Source organism: Octodon degus, unplaced genomic scaffold (assembly GCF_000260255.1).
Source record: "Octodon degus isolate 3935 unplaced genomic scaffold, OctDeg1.0 scaffold00068, whole genome shotgun sequence".
Taxonomy (NCBI): domain Eukaryota; kingdom Metazoa; phylum Chordata; class Mammalia; order Rodentia; family Octodontidae; genus Octodon; species Octodon degus.
The window spans coordinates 8,980,337-8,986,414 of NW_004524644.1; the positions used below are offsets into that span (position 1 = coordinate 8,980,337).

Below are 6,078 nucleotides of genomic sequence, written 5' to 3' on the forward strand. Positions count from 1 at the left end.
AGAGAGAGAGTGGTGTGTGTGTGTGTGTGGCCAGCTCAGCCCACCAGGGGGCGGGGCTGGCTGGCATGTGGTGCTGGGGGATTGAACCGTGGTCCCTGATGCTTTGCTAAGCTTGTTCTAAGTAGGTGCTTTAGACCACTGAGCCATCTCTCCAGCCCTATTTCTCATTTTCTAAAAATAACATCATATAAAATCCTATTTGGCTCATACATGCTTCATAAAGACAATTCCTTATCACTTTCTTTCATGTCATTTATCCTAGTGGTAAGAATTGTTTACTAAAACGACTTATTTTACCTTCAGTTTTACATTAAATAACTAGACTTCTCCCTCTTTCATGTGAGAACAACTTGTCATGTGCTGATGTGTGTTTTATGTTGTGATGCTTTTTTCTCTTATCTCTCTTGTTCCCTTCCTTCTTCCCATCTTCCTGGTTCTCAATGTTTTCCAAAAGCCTAATTTGTCCCAAACTGACTTTTGGAAGGTGATTGGCTCATGGGTGCTACATCCATCAGTGGACTGACCTACTGGTGAGGGAAAGGCTGAAAGTGCTGTTATGAGTTAGGTCCCCATTGGAAGAGGTGTTCTCTGGGTTGTTGCCTAGAAAAGTGGATACAGTAACATGATTTCTCGTTGCTTTTTTCTTTGTTACCTTGCTATCAAGGATTGAGCAATTTTCCTCTACCACATTTTTCATGATACTATTTCTGCCTGTGAGTCAAACAACTATAGCATAAGCCCTTAGGAATGACGAGTTAGAAAAACAGTCTTGCCTCATTAATTTGTACGCATCAGGTATTTTGTCCTAGTGATGAGAAACCTAACATCTTCCATCCCTCTTTCTCACTACACTCCTCTTTCTCTCCCTCCCATATTATTACAAATACATGGGTAGCAATCTTCAACTCATGTGTATGAAGAACAGGACAGACTAAGGTTAAAAAGATGTATCCCACATCTCAAAGAGTGCAACACACATATAGTTTCAAAAATAGTAAGAGTGGGGCAGGGGAGATAGCTCAGTGGAATAAGCACTTGCCTGGCAAGCAAAAGGACCTGAGTTCAATCCCTGGTTCTGAAAAAAAAATAGTAAGAGTATCAAGGAACCACACAGAAATTCAAGATGGATGACCACAGTGGATGGGTGTTTGACTGCATTAGAGCATATTGAGAAAACAAAATCAAACGGATTTGGGGACAGGCAAAAAGTGCTGGTGCAAAAGTGTTTTGAGTGACATAGGAAAAAGGTAAAAGATAGTCAGAGAATGTTTCTGTAGAACTTTATGTGGCTCAAATGGAGAGAAAACATGAAAGCCTCTGGAACCTATGAGTATATAGTTTCAATAGAATGGCCCAGTGAATGAAAATGGAATTTGATTTTGAGCTGCCAGCCTGAGCTGACTGCAGTGCCATCTGAGGTGGAAAGGTGCAAAGGGACCCTCCATGGTGAGCAGCCCTCGTAACTCTTACACCCCCTTCAAATGCGAGCTTCTGATAGTCCTACACTCACTAGTTATGGACACACATCTAAACAGCTTACTAGGAATAATTTTTATGCTTCTCTTAACTCTATGAATTCTCCCTAGACCAATCTCCATGTGGTGAGAAGCTGGGCTCAGCAAACTCAGGGACATTCAGTGAAAAGAAAAGACTGACCTCAACTCTCCGCCGATGGCCACCAGTGACCCCACAGAAAAGGCTGACTCTATTGAATGAGAATAGATAGTCAAATGAGCAAATTAAAAACACTTATGGATTTATGTGGTGCACAAATACATAAACATGACCTGAACAGTGATGTGTCTGGACTCGGTTTTCTTTTGGAAAAGAATAAACCATTTTTCTACTGAATAAGTTTTAATAAAATTTAAGCAAATAAAGTTGCTCATGATTTTGTCTTATGAGCCTTCTTTGTGCATCATAATAGATATAAGTACATAATTTTTATGCAGGATCAAAAGAAGCTGTTTTCAATAATATGATTTATAAAATAATTACTTTGATCACATTGTTCACATTAATTTATCTCATTTTGTTGTCTTTATTTATTTGTCACCATTTTTGTATAACGCAGTAGGAAAAAGTATGCTTCTCTAGTTCAGACCTACACTGGAATACTACCTATTTGGTTTATTAACGGTGTGATTGGTTTTACTTCAACTATTATATGATAAAAGTTATGTTTATTCTGCTGCAGAATTTGGAGGGTGATTAACTAGTTCAGAACATGTGATACATATATTTGGTAGTAAGTTTTTATTTAATGTTGCTGTCTCTGCTATGTTCTATATTTACATATTATGAAAAATACAAAGCGCTGTGCTAATGACTTTCCTTAAATTTTTATAATAAATTAAGTTTCTTCACAATAAAATATTTGCAAGATTGTAAAATGATCATTGATACTATATCCAGCATTTATAGTGATATTTAAAGGTTTAGAGTGGAAACTTCTAAGTTGCTTAAAGAGACTAAATAACCAAATGAATATGGCATTTCTATAGTTTACAATTTGTTTAAATAGTAATCATCATTAATCTACTTATAAAAGTGGTTAATTTTAATGTTCCTTTTTTTAACTTTATTAAAATACTGAGTTTATTTCACATGTCTATTTGTCTCCCTACCATCTCCATGTCTGACTACCACTGCTACTAGGTCTTCTCATAACATTCCACATATATTTAAAACCAAGTAGAAGGTGGAGTCCATCTTTAAAAACTAAACAGGCATTTCAGACAACACATTCTTGTTGTGTTGGGACCTGGACAAAATTTATCAAACATGGTAGGGAAAGTTCTCACTTTGCATTATAAAACCAATAGCAAGATGACAACTGTTACAGAAATGGAAGAAGATGGAAAACTTTAACAAACTGTTTAATTTTCTTAAAGAGACTTCCTCCACTGCCAGAGATCTTGAGTAACTCCCTGGTCAGTCACCTGGAAGCAGTTCTCACATAATTGATGAATTTGGCTTCCAATTTAGGAAGAGAACCACATTTTTCTATACTTACTTGCATCTTTGCTTTAATGTCTACTACAAAACTAGGTCATTTGAGTATTTTAGGAGTCCTTTCCTGTTTCTTGAAGGATTCTTCCCTGAGTCTTTTCCATTCTGGTTTGATTTTTGTGCATTTTTGGCTGGAGTATCTCATATTGATTTCTTCACTGGATTTTCTCTTCAGTTACTTCATTATAAAAATCATCATCCTCATCCTCATCATCCTCATCCTCGTCCTCATCGTCCTGGTCGTCTTCATCAGCAGCGAATTTTACTTTTCTCTGTGGAAACTTGCTGCCACCTCCAGGGGCAGATCGCTTTCCGGATATACTTTGGAGTTTTACATCTTCGTCCTCTTCCTCTTCAGACTCTCCATCTTCTTCCACAGCCACTAAACGCTATCCCCTAATATGCACAGGTCCTGAACCACACTTCAACCTTAAGACAACAGGTAGTATAATTTCAAAGCCCCAAAGGGAAACCACAGACTGTGAAGATAATTTCAAAGTTGCCAGTGTTACTTTAATTGGACTGTCTTCATAATTCATAGCCCCTGTTTCAACACTGTACAATTCATCCTTTGCACCAGCCCCTAAACTGACCGTTCTTAATGACAACTGGTGCTCATTTTCATCGTTATCCAACTTAAAGTGGTAATCTTTGTCGGCCTTTAGTTCACAACCGAAGAGATAGTTCTGGGGCCTCAGGGGGCTCATGTCCATATCCATCGAATCTTCCAAGGGGCGGTGGTGCACAGTTAGGTGGGAAAGAATGTGAAGGAAGTGAGTGAGTCCTGCTCCACAGAACAGACACGCAGGACGGAATCACGCCAGGCTAATGTTCCTATTTGAAATCTCAGAGAAAACAAATGTGAAAGTAATACACTAAACTAGACAGTGGTGGTATGGGATTATCCGATGAAATGTCCTTAATGCTGTAGAGAATCACTATTACTCTAAACTGTGCTCCCAGACCATTTCTGTGGGCTCTTGGCCACAGAGCTAACATGCAAACACTAAACCGGAGATACACATTTCCACGTGGATCCTGCTTCAAGCCTCATGTACTCATAGGTGTGGAGTTTCAAACGTGGCTGGTTAGGGTGTATGACAATGGATCAAGTGTGTGAAGCTAGGATTAATGGCGTGACTCATGGAAATCTTGGTGAATGAAAACGCCTGCTTTGGCAGAACAAAGTAGCCGCAGTTCAATCCCCGGGGTGTCCTGCCGGCCCTGCCCACAGGACGCGCTGAGAAGGTGACTGAGCCTGGGCGTGGAGGTGCTCACCTGTAATTCCAGTCCTTTGGAGGCTGTAAACAGGAGGGTCACTATGAGTCCAATCTGCATAGTGAGAGCCTGTAGACCCTGCCCAAAATTCATTAAAATAGATAAATAGAAGTACTTTAAAATCTCAAATATTTTATTACTGATGTTTTGATGTTGTTTTCAAATTTTGTATCTTATTTATTTGTGTGTGTGTGTGTGTGTGTGTGTGTGTGTGTGTGTGTGTGTGTGTGCGTGGCCAGCTCAGCCCACCAGGGGGTGGGGCTGGCTGGCTTGTGGTGCCGGGGGATTGAACCGCAGTCCCTGTGCTTTGCTAAGCTTGTTCCAAGTAGGCGCTTTAGACCACTGAGCCATCTCACCAGCCCCTCAAATTTTGTATCTTACTGTAAATTGTTTTCTTTAAATTTTAAAGAACACTTTGTAACTTCAATGAAAGCTAACAATAAACCTTCAAAATGAGACAAGTACTTATGAATAGGTAGAAACTCTTTGAATTAGGGTTGATTTTTCATAGGAAACCAAAAGAATGTGTAACTACTAATGCAGAAATCCAACAAACTTTACACTTCCACATGGGGTTGAAAACATTTTTTTAGTTCTATTTCCTGTGAGAAGGTCAGGAAAGCTCATAGGTCTTTGTATGCAGTTTTCCACAATTTATTTCTCATGTTAACAAATACTATGAATATAAAATAATTACTTTTATTTAATGTAATTGTGCAAAATGTATTTTCTCCTTTGGGACAATTTTAAAATACTGGTCTTAGGATTCCTTTGTAAAAAAGAAAAAAATAGTGATCATTAATATAAATATTACACTGATAATAAAAAGGAAAAATGTAAAAATATACTAGTACTATATATCAATACTTATCAGTGAAGTTGAATATTCTTGAGAAAATTTTATTAAAACACATAAAAATCGTGGCATACTATGCTATTATGGATACTAAATGTGCCATAGTAAAAATATTATAAATATATCTAAATTCATTTAGATAATGTACCACTATATATTTTAAAAAGTGGGAGAAACACTCTGGGATTTTTTTTACCATATAGAAATAGATGACTCTCTTATTTGAACATTAAATGAAATATATAGAACATAAAATCCCACAAGCATAGAATTTTGATGATTTTATAAATTTTTAAAATGTATGAAAATATTTTTTTACCTTTTTTAAATTTATTTTTATTAATACATGCTTGCAGTACAAACATGATTGCATTCAGCATGGGAGTCTATACGTGTACACAATACATCTTGATTTTCTGTGCTTTCTTTTCTCAATGTATCATTTTTCCAAACCTCTCCCTCTATCGCTCAATCCTCTTCCCATTTGCAAAAGATCTATGTCCTTCTTTTCCATTATTCATCTTTTACATTGCAGTATAATTTATTTACAGTTTGGTATTCTCCTGTAAGAAAACCCATTTGATATTTAAGCTTGTGCATCTTATTTATTTCACTTAACACTATGGTCTTAAGATATAACTATTTTTCCAAATGAATCAAATGTATCCTTTTTGCAGTCATGTGGACTATTGATGGACCAAAATGGACAGCTTTCCTGAGAGAATGCTTAATTTGGAAACTATTCTATTCCTGAAATGAATCAGATTAGTTATTTTGTGGAGATAATAATTAGGTATAACTCTCTTGTCATCTTGTTTGATTGTGAAAATGCTCTCAGGTTTGAGATGAGGCAGATGTGATATATTTTATCAGGGAGAGAAAATTTCTTTTTTTTTTTCTTTTCAAAGTTTTATTGATAAACATATAGCAAT

The 6,078-nt window shown here is 36.8% G+C and overlaps 1 pseudogene; it reads right to left on the reverse strand.

Annotated features, from left to right (window-relative positions):
- The window catches only part of LOC101592179, a 193,671-nt pseudogene that overhangs the window by 744 nt on the left and 186,849 nt on the right, over window positions 1–6,078 (reverse strand).